Genomic DNA, 11,748 nt, shown 5'->3' with positions numbered 1-11,748 from the left:
CTCTTTACCTCCTTTCAGTTTTGTTAAAACCCTTTCTCTATTCCACATTTAAAATATTGCAAATGATTATGACAAAGGATGTATTCTCCTTCCAACTCTATATTTTTATACTTTTAAATAAATCAGAACTATCAGTTAAGAAAAAGGGGTCTTGTCAATAGAATTCTAGCCTAGGCATCATTCAAAAGAGTAGTTACATAGTAACATTAATAACAATCATAATGATAGTAATAGCAGCTAACATTTATTAGGCTTTTATTTTGTGCCAGGCATTGTGCTAAATGCTTTGCATTATTTATTTTAACAGTTACTGTAGGGAATTCCTGGTTAGGACCCCATACTTCCACTGTAGGGTGCCAGGGTTTGGTCAGGTTGGTTCAAGTGGTAGGGAATCTGCCTGCAATGCAGGAGCCTCAGGAGACACAGATTCAAGGCCTGGGTTGGAAGATCCCCTGAAGGAGGAAATGGCAACCCATTCTAGTATTCTTGCCTGGAAAATTTTATGGACAGAGGAGCTTGGTGGGCTACAGCCCCTGGGATCACAAAGAGTCAGACAGGACGGTGTGACTGAGCATATACACAGAGGTAACGAGGATCCCACAGGCCACTAGGCAGGGCCACAAACAAACAAACAAACAGTTACCATAGCCCTGAGAAGTGATATTTGCTATTCAGAGCTCTGTGTAGTAATGGAATGCAGTCATTGAATATTTTTTATTGAATCTTTAGAGAACTTTTTCAGATTTGTAAAATCAAACAAAAAACCCCCAAACCAAAACAAATCAAAAAACCGAATCTCTAGGGCTTCCCAAATGTTTACTTTCCCTGGCTTTTTTGGTTTTTTAAATATATATAATCTGAAAAAGAAAAGTATTTGGGGAAGAACAGTTGAGAATTTTCCTGAAATAAGCAAGGAAGTTAATTCTCTTTTAGGGAAATTTGACTAGTTCCGGTTAAGGACTTATTGTGACAAGCTCAGCCATCTCTGACTTCTTAGTTGAAGGAGCATCCAGGGAAAAGCTGACAGGAGTTTTGCTGGGAGAGAGGGGACTTGTACATGAAGTTTCCATACCTAGATGCTTTGAAGTAACTGAGAACTGGAAGTTAATCGACAAAACAATCCATGGGAAGTGAAGGATATTTACACTTAGGTGCAGTGTAGAGACTTTCTGGAAACCTTTCTGGAGCCTGCTTTCTTTAGTCTTTACTGTGGAGTTTGTTAACTTCTGCCTGCGGACTTAGCGTAATGCATTGTTTTCCTGACGGGACTGATGAGGGCCCAGATGTTTTGTTGCACTGGGCTCCAGGCCCTGTTTCACTAGACCTAAGGCCTGCCCAGCCCCAGGGTTTGGGCACGTGATTTTTCCTCAGTCCTGGAGTCGTCATGTTTGCTCTGGAGGGGCCGATGTGACATAGTGGGAAGAGAACTAGAAAATTACTAGCTTTGCAGCGTTAGGCCAAGCTAACTAACCACGTAGGCTGTAAATTTCCTCATCTGATTCTACCATTCACATTCCTTATTTACTTCTCAGGCCTAGCACAGTCTCATCTTCTCACTCTTAGTTTTTCAAGAGTAATGTTCCCAAAGTGGGTGGTATGCAAACTGATCCTCTAGGCAGGGTATAACAAGAAAAAAAATGGGCAATCAACTTTACTGATATTTAAACTATAGGTTGACTGGAGAAGGCAATGGCACCCCACTCCAGCACTCTTGCCTGGAAAATCCTATGGACTGAGGAGCCTGGTGGGCTGCAGTCCATGGGGTCACAAAGAGTTGGACACGACTGAGTGACTTCACTTTCAGTTTTCGCTTTCATGCATTGGAGAAGGAAATGGCAGCCCACTCCAGTGTTCTTGCCTGGAGAATCCCAGGGACGGGGGAACCTTGTGGGCTACCGTATATGGGGTTGCACAGTCGGACACGACTGAGGGGACTTAGCAGCAGCAGCAACAGCAAACTATAGGTTGACACTTAACTCCACCTGTATATCTGATAATATACATCAGGTACAGAAAGTGAAGTAGCCAGGGGGAGGATTGGGGGGACACTACCACCTGGAGGGGCTGACAGTGTGAACCTCCATATTTGTTTGCTAAAATCCTGTTTGGATGTGTTATAGTTAACCTCTGTCTGGTTTAGGAGTTTTTCAGTGTGTACAGTATTATCTCATTTGCATGATATGAACCTTACTGATTGAATAGACAAAGGGCTTAAAAAGATTCCTGCAAAGAATCTGCAGATTGAAGTTTCAGATTCAACTGAAGATTGAAGTACCAATGCAAGGACACATGAACAGCAGGAAGCAAACAGAGCTGGTACTTCTATTTATATTATGAGCTTGTTTTCAGTCAGATGTAAAGTACAAAACAAATGATCGAAGCAGATGGAAGAGGAATTGGTAAAAAAAAGTACAAAACCCCTTAAAATTGTTAAAAATACTCTTTGGTATATAGGTTATATGTTACATTGAGTATATTTGTGCTTTAAGGTATTTGCTTAATGGTAGTATGAGGCTAATCTGTTCGGTTGAGATATTTTTTAAAAAAGCATTCGGAATATGAAGACAAACTTACTAAGCTTTTATGAGGCACAATTATAGTCATATGCTAATTAATATCTTAAAATTTTATTAAGTTCATATATTTTTATAAGTTTCTGGAGATTTCTTACTTTAAGAGTAAACGACAGGACTTCCCTGGTGGTCCAGTGATTAAGAATCTGCCTGCCACTGCAAGAGTTGTGGGTTCAATCCCTGGTCTGGGAAGAGCCTACCTGCCACAGAGCAGCTGTGCTGCAACTAGTAAGCCAGCACTCCAGAGCCCAGGAGCCACAACTGCTGAAGCCTGTGTGCCTAGAGGCTGTGCTCCGCAGCAGGAGAAGCCTGTGCATTGCAACTAGAGAGTAGCCCCTGCTTGCTGCGACTAGAGAAAGCCTGTGTGCAGCAACGAAGACCCAGTGTGGCCAAAAATTAATTAATTACTGCTTATAACAAAGAGTGAGAGGAGCTACCCCACGTCCAAGGTCAGGGCGGCGGCCGAGAGAAGTTACCCCATGTCCAAGGTAATGGTATGGACCTAACACAAGCAGAAGATATTAAGAAGAGGTGGTAAGAATACACAGAAGAAATGTACAAAAAAGATCTTCATGACCCAGATAATCACAGTGGTGTGATCACTCATCTAGAGCCAGACATCCTGGAATGTGAAGTCAAGTGGGCCTTAGAAAGCATCACTACGAACAAAGCTAGTGGAGGTAATGGAATTCCAGTTGAGCTATTTCAAATCCTAAAAGATAATGCTGTGAAAGCGCTGCACTCAATATGTCAGCAAATTTGGAAAACTCAACAGTGGCCACAGGACTGGAAAAGGTCATTCCAATCCAAAAGAAAGGCAGTGGCAAAGAATGCTCAAAGTACTGCACAATTGCATTCATCTCACACGCTAGTAAAGTAATGCTCAAAATTCTCCAAGCCAGGCTTCAGCAATACGTGAACCAAGAACTTCCAGGTGTTCAAGCTGGTTTTAGAAAAGGCAGAGGAACCAGAGATCAAATTGCCAGCATCCGCTGGATCATGTAAAAAGAGAGTTTCAGAAAAACACCTACTACTGCTTGGTTAACTATGCCAAAGCCTTTGACTGTGTGGATCACAATAAACTGTGGAAAATTCTGAAAGAGATGGGAATACCAGACCACCTGACCTGCCTCTTAAAAAACCTGTACTCAGGTCAGGAAGCAACAGTTAGAACTGGATATGGAACAACAGACTGGTTCCAAATATAGGAAAAGGAGTATGTCAAGGCTGTATATTGTCATCATGCTTATTTAACTTACATGCAGAGTACATCATGAGAAACGCTGGGCTGGAGGAAGCACAAGCTGGAATCAAGATTGCCAGGATAAATATTAATAACCTCAGATATGCAGATGACACCACCCTTATGGCAGAAAATGAAGAAGAACTAAAGAGCCTCTGGATGAGGGTGAAAGAGGAGGATGGAAAAGTTGACTTAAAGCTCCACATTCAGAAAACCAAGATCATGGCATCCAGTCCCATCACTTCGTGGGAAATAGATGGGGAAACAGTGGAAACAGTGACAGACTTTATTTTTTTGGGCTCCAAAATCACTGCAGATTGTGATTGCAGCCATGAAATTAAAAGACTTGTACTCCTTGGAAGGAAAGTTGTGATCAACCTAGATAGCATATTAAAAAGCAGAGACATTACTTTGTCAACAAAGATCCGTCTAGTCAAGGCTATGGTTTTTCCAGTAGTCATGTATGGATGTGAGAGTTGGACTATAAAAAAAGCTGAGTGCTGAAGAATTGATGCTTTTGAACTGTGGTATTGGAGAAGAAAGACTCTTGAGAGTCCCTTGGACTGCAAGGAGATCCAACCAGTCCATCCTAAAGGAAATCAGTCCTGGATGTTCATTGGAAGGACTGGTGCTGAAGCTGAAACTCCAGTACTTTGGCCACCTAATGCGAAGAGCTGACACATTTGAAAAGACCCTGGTGCTGGGAAAGATTGAAGGCAGAAGGAGAAGGGGGACGATAGAGGATGAGATGGTTGGATGGCACCACTGACTTGATGGACATGAGTTTGGGTGAACTCTGGGAGTTGGTGATAGACAGGAAGGCCTGGCATGTTGTGGTTCATGCGGTCACAAAGAGTTGGACATGTCTGAGCGACTGAGCTGAATGAACTATAAAAAAGAGTAAAAGAAAAAAAAATCTATGAACTTTTCTTCTTCCTGTTTTAGCAAAATTGACTGTAATAATACAAATGAACAATTCTAATTTGGTGACAAGCTGAAAATCCATCCTTTGTTAGCAAATAATGTTTAAATACTCATAGAAGAAATTGCTGAGGATTTGAAGTAATAAATATTATACCAAATTATAGAGTTTGTGAGTATTCCTGTTGGTTTGAATACAAGTTCGGAGGTTACGGTTTTTGGTAGAGTTCATTTTCATAACATATGGAGACCTGCCTCTTTAACCTTCCAAAGCACTAAAGGAAAGAAAATTTACCCTTATTGACTTAAAATTTTATAATGAAACAGAACATATAAAGCATAAAGAAAATACACTGCACCCAAATCAAAGCTAATAGAGTTGGTATCTCCCCCACAGTCACATTATCCTACTTCCATCTACAGAGGAATTTAGTTTTTCTGAATTTCTGATGCATGTTTTATGTGCACTTGTAAAGAATTTGATTTTGTCATTATTGGATGGATTGTTTCACAAACGTCAATTAGGTCTAGTTGGCTGATAGTGAAGCTTAGTCCTGCCATATCCATCTTGGCTTTCTACTTGTATCCATTACAGAGGAGTGCTGAAATCTCCCAGGTAAAAGTGTGGGCAAGTCTGTTTTTCCTTTTCAGTTCTTTCAGTTTTTACTTAGTGTATTTTGAGGCACTGTGGTTAGATACATAGACATTTTAGATTGTTATGTCTTATTAATGAAGTCTATATGTTATAGGCCCAACAATACAATTTTATAGATACGGTTTTACCTATATTGCATTAAAAAGCAGTTGCTTTTTAAATCAGATAAGAGAATAAAGGAAAAGAAATAATGTAATTGTACTGTCTTTAAAACTTTTTTTTTTTTTGGCCACACTTCTTGGCTTGTGGGCTCTTAGTTTCCCCATCAGGGATTAAACCTATGCCCTTGGCAGCGGAAGCTCAGAGTCCTAAGCAATGGACTGCCAGGGAAGTCTCTAAACTGTATTTTTTTAGAAGTTTTAGATTTACTGAAAAATTGAACAATAACAGAGAGTTCCTAAGGCATCCTATACCCTGTTTCCTCTGTTACTAGCATCTTACACTAGTGTGGTTCATTTGTTGCAGTTAATGAACCAATGACGATATGTTATTTATTAACTAAAATCCATAGTTTATTCAGATTTCCTTAGTGTTTACTTAGAGGCCTTTTTCAGTTCCAGAATCCCATCTAGGGTACCACATTACATTTAGTTGTCATGTCCCTTTAGACTTCTCTACGGTTGTCAGCTTCTCAGACTTTGCTGGTCAAGTTTTTGATGAAACAAGACAGTTTTGAGGAGTTCAGTTCAGTCGCTCAGTCGTGTCCGACTCTTTGCGACCCCATGAATCGCAGCACGCCAGGCCTCCCTGTCCATCACCAACTCCCGGAGTTCACTCAGACTCGCGCCCATCAAGTCAGTGATGCCATCCAGCCATCTCATCCTCTGTCGTCCCCTTCTCCTCGTGCCCCCAATCCTTCCCAGCATCAGAGTCTTTTCCAATGAGTCAACTCTTCGCATGAGGTGGCCAAAGTACTGGAGTTTCAGCTTTAGCATCATTCCTTCCAAAGTTTTGAGGAGTACTGGTCAGGTATTTTGTAGATTTCCCCTCAACTGAGATTTGCCTGATGTTTTCCTCATGATTAGAAGGGGTTTATAGGTTTTGGGTAGGAAGACCACAGAGATAAAATGCCATTTTCATCACATCATGTCAAGTGTACCTATTGTCCACATGGTTTATCACTGTTGACCTTGAACTTAATCACTTGGCTGAGGTAGTGTTTCTCAGGGGTCTCCACTGTCAAGTTATTTCCCTCTTCCCCATCACCTCTTTGGAAGGAAGTCACTGTGTGCAATTCACATTTAAGGAAGGGAGAGTTACATTCCACCTTCTTCAGGGCAGAGTCTCTGTGTAGGTTATTTGGAACTTTTCTGCACAGAATATTGTTGATTCTTCATTTATTAATTTATCTACTCATTTGTGTTAGTATCAACTTAAAGATACTATTAATACTTAATTAAATTTTGTTGCTGAATTTTTCCATAGTTGTCCATTGGGAGCTTTTTCAGTTGCCCTCTGTGTCCCTTTGATATACTATCATATGGTTTTTTCCTCCCAGAACTTCTTTCTCTACTATCAATGCAAGATGATCCATGCTCATCTCGTGTATTTCCTGCCTCAGGCATTTCTTTGAGGAGCCCTGGTTCCTTTTTTTTGGAGAACAGTATTATAAACAAAAATTTGGACCCTAAAGCTGCTCCTTGCTTGTTGTACTGTTGTTTTCTAGGTCCTCTCAGTTGCCAGAGTGAGGACATGTATGTGCTCAGTGCTCAGTAGCGTCCGACTCTTTGCGACCCTGTGGACTGTAGCCCACCAGGCTCCTTTGTCCATGGGGATTCTCCAGGTAAGAATACTGGAGTGGGTTGCCATGCCCTCCTTCAGGGGATCTTCCCAACCCAGGAATCAAACCCAAATCTTTCGTGTCTCCTGCATTACAGGCAGGTTCTTTACCTGATGAGCCATCAGGGAAGGAGATATATATGTGTATACTAATGAATATACATAAACATACCTACAAACACTTTTATTTGTAACTGTATATCTATATATGCGTTCACCATGAACTCACAGTGATGTCTCCAGTTGTGGTTCATTCCATTACCACCTGGATCATTCTGGCTTCTCATCTTGCTTATCTGTAACCTCACACGTCACCGTCTGCCATCTGTTTACTTAACTGTTCAGTTATGCATACATGCATCACAGAATTGTTAGCTCATAACCCTGGGAATGGGCTTCCCAGGTGGTGCTGGTGGTAAAGAACCTGCCTGCCAATGCAAGAGACATAAGAGACGTAGATTCGATCCCTGGGTTGGGAAGGTCCCCTGGAGGAGGGCACGGCAACCCACTCCAGTATTCTTGCTTGGAGAATCCCCATGGACAGAGGAGCCTGGCAGGCTAGGTCTATAGGGTCGCAAAGAGTTGAACACAGCTGAAGCGACTGAACACATAGGCATGCATGCAACCTGTGGGAAACCAGAGTACAGTACTTATGTGTATTTTATTTTGCTTTTAGTTTTGCAGATTCCATTCACTTCCGGAGTTACTTAGGTCACTATACTTTTCTCCCTGTTCAGTGAGGTTGGTTCATTACTTTGTAATACAGTTAGATTGTTTTGTCATATTCTGCATTTCATCCAGGAATCCTCTGACCTCCTAAACGATTAAAAAATTTTTTTACATACATTAAGTTTCGCTCTGCGTTGTAAATTTCTTTTGGTTTTCACAAATGTGTAGCGTCAGTGTCCACCATTACAGTATCATACAGAAGTTTTATTGTCCTAAAATTTTCACTGTGTTTTACCTATTTATTCCTCTTCCCTTTGTCCCAAATCTTTGGTAACCACTGATCATTTTATCATTTGTATAGTTTTTTTTTTTCCTAGAAGGTCTTATAATTGGAACCATATAATATGTAGCCTTTTCATACTGGCTTTTTTTTCACTTCGCAATATATATTTAAGCTTCAGGTCTTTTCTTGACATGATAGTTGATTTATTATTGCTGAAAAATATCCCATTTATGAAGGTAGTAGTTGGTTTATCTGTTTATTCCCCATTGAAGGGCATCTTGGTTCCTTTCAGTGTTTGGCAGTTGTGAATAAAACTGGTATGAACATTTGGGTACAGGTTTTGTATGAACATACATTTTCCACTCAGTATTTATAGTATTTATTGGTTAAATACCTAGAGCAATCGCTGAATTGCGTGGTAAGACTGTGATTAGTTTTGTAAGCGACTGTAAACCGTCTTCCAGCCAGGCTGCCTGTGCGTTCCTGCTAGCAGTGGATGCGCGTTCCTGTTGCTTTACGTTCTTGCCAGTTTTTTGGATCTTAGCCGTCCGTATAGGTATTTAGGGCTTCCCTGGTGGCTCAGATGGTAAAGAGTCGGCCTGCCATGTGGGAGACCCGGGTTTGATTCCTAGATTGGGAAGATTCCCTGGAGAATTCCATGGACAGAAGAGCCTGGTGAGCTACAGTTCATGGGGTCACAAAGAGTCAGACATGACTGAGCTACTAACGCATACACACACACACACACACACACACACACACACACACACACACTAGTGTTTAGTGGTATCTCATTGTTGTTTTACTTTGTAATTTCCTAATGACAGATGATGCTGAACCTCTTTTTGTATGCTTACCATCTGTTTAACTTCTTTGATAAGATATCTGTTCACATCTTCTGATTATTTTTAAGTTGGGCTGTTTTCTTACTGTTGAATTTTAGGAGTTCTTTTTATAATCTGAATACAAGTTCTCCATCAGGTATATGTTTTGAAAATCTTTCACTCTGGCTCTTTTCATATCTGTTAACAGTATCTTTTACAGAACAATTAATTTTAATAAGATCCGATTTTTCCTTTCACGGATAGTGCTTTTGGTGTTATATCTAAAAACTCATTCATTCAGTTTGGCCTTGGGCTTAGGTCAGTAAATAACCTTTTCTAGGAATTTAACAGTTTCAACTCCTTTCAGATTGAAGAAACTTTGCTTATATCCTCACAGCTAGGCTCTAGTCTTCTCTCATTTTCTAGACTAAAGCTGTACTATGGTTCTTCTTTTGTTTTATTTATTTATTTATTTTTTAAAATTTTTTTAAATTTAATTTTAAAATCTTTAATTCTTACATGTGTTCCCAAACATGAACCCCCCTCCCACCTCCCTCCCCATAACATCTCTGTGGGTCATCCCCATGCACCAGCCCCAAGCATGCTGTATCCTGCGTCAGACATAGACTGGCGATTCCATTCTTACATGATAGTATACATGATAGAATGCCATTCTCCCAAATCATCCCACCCTCTCCCTCTCCCTCTGAGTCCAAAAGTCCGTTATACACCGCTGTGTCTTTTTTCCTGTCTTGCATACAGGGTCGTCATTGCTATCTTTCTAAATTCCATATATATGTGTTAGTATACTGTATTGGTGTTTTTCTTTCTGGCTTACTTCACTCTGTATAATCGGCTCCAGTTTCATCCATCTCATCAGAACTGATTCAAATGAATTCTTTTTAACGGCTGAGTAATACTCCATTGTGTACATGTACCAAAGCTTTCTTATCCATTCATCTGCTGATGGACATCTAGGTTGTTTCCATGTCCTGGCTATTATAAACAGTGCTGCGATGAACATTGGGGTACATGTGTCTCTTTCAATTCTGGTTTCCTTGGTGTGTATGCCCAGCAGTTCTTCTTTTGTTTTAAAGTTTGCTTCAAAGATGTTTATTATTGCACTGTTCATAATAGTAGATAGTTGGAAATATTGTCAACAGTCAAGGCGCAGATGAATGATTGTGATAAATTCCATTCTCTCATTAAAAATTATGGTTTGAAGAGTATTCAGTGATATGGAAAGGTGCTCAAATATATTGTTCAGGTTTTTTCCCAGCTTTATTGAGGTATAATAGACAAATAAAGTTGTATATTTAAAGTGTACAACATAATTTGATAAATGTCTACATTGTGCAGTGATTAGCACAGTGAAGTTAATTAGCTCCTTCTTTCCTGTGTGTGTATGGTGGTGGTTTGAGATAAACACGCTTAGCAAATTTCAAACATGCAATAGAGCATTATCAGCTGTAGTCACCAACCTGTGCATTTGACCCCCAACTCATCTTTTAAGTGAAAGTTTGAATCCTTTGTATCTCCCCATTTTCCCAACTCTCCAGCCCCTTGGAACTACTGATCTACTCTGCTTCTATGGCAAGCTTGACTCCTTATAGATTACACATATGAGTGAGATTGTATAGTATTTATTTTTCTCTGGCTTATTTCACTTTGTGTTCTGATTTTTTTAATTGGGTGGAATGAAGTTCCTAAGTCGAGTGATTAGGATCTGCTGAAGAGCAAGGACGTGTGCACAAATGTATCTAGTGGATTTCTCTGCATATTCACAGGATGAACTACAGGAAGAAAGGGTTGCAGAGTCCTGAGATCATGGCGTCATCGAATTTTATTTGTGCATTCATGTGGACAAAGATTTTGGCAGTTGAAATGGGAAAAAAGGGTGGATATGAGCATGATTATGAGGAAGGAAATGGCAGTGTTTGAAATCAAGGTTAGTATGTGAAGTGTATGATAAGGAGGTGTTGGTTACTTCTAGATTATGAGGCTCAGAAAAGGCAAAGTGCCAGGAGTCCGAGTGGAAGGAAGAAGAGAGATGTGTTTATATTCACGCAAGTGTTTATCTTTAAAGTCGTATCAAGAAGACAAGGACACATAATCGGGTTTGGTAGTCGGATTGGGCTTCCCTGGTGGCTCAGCAGTAAAGAATCTGTCTGCTAATGCAGAAGACATGGGTTCAATCCCTGGGTTAGGAAAATCCGCTGGAGAAGGAAATGGCAACCCACTCTAGTATTCTTGCCTGGGAAATTCCATGGACAGAGGAGCATGACTGGCTGTAGTCCATGGGATTGCAAAAGAGTGGGACATGACTTACAGATTGAACAACAGCAACAAAGTGCTGATCTTTAAAGTTGTATCAGGAGGACAAGGGCATATGATCAGGCTTGGTAGGAGGATTAGATCTTTGTCAGGCGTGGACTCTTAAAATTGTAATTACAAAGATACAGATATCAGTATCCATGGAGCCCTGGAATGGAATCACCTCAAGGCTGAGGGAACTCATTTATAGTCATCTTAATTTTTGTGTACCCTGTACATTTGGATTTTATGAAATCTGAACTATAAGATTGATTGAAATGGAATATCTTTAATATTTTACTTTGAGTTCCACAAAAAGCTGACTCTTAGACAAGGATTTGAGTGCAAGTATGAGATTTTGTTTTACATGTTATCCTTGCAGATACTTCTGGGGGATGAGGAAGTGAATAGGGAAGGGAAGTTAGCAAATAAAGGCTTTGTTATCAAACAAGTTCCTACTGTGGATAACTGAAGCTTATTCCCACCAG

The sequence above is a fragment of the Capricornis sumatraensis genome, chromosome 1 (assembly GCF_032405125.1).
Source record: "Capricornis sumatraensis isolate serow.1 chromosome 1, serow.2, whole genome shotgun sequence".
Lineage (NCBI taxonomy): Eukaryota > Metazoa > Chordata > Mammalia > Artiodactyla > Bovidae > Capricornis > Capricornis sumatraensis.
The sequence above is the reverse complement of the archived record's forward strand: the minus strand, read 5'-3'. Positions refer to the sequence as shown.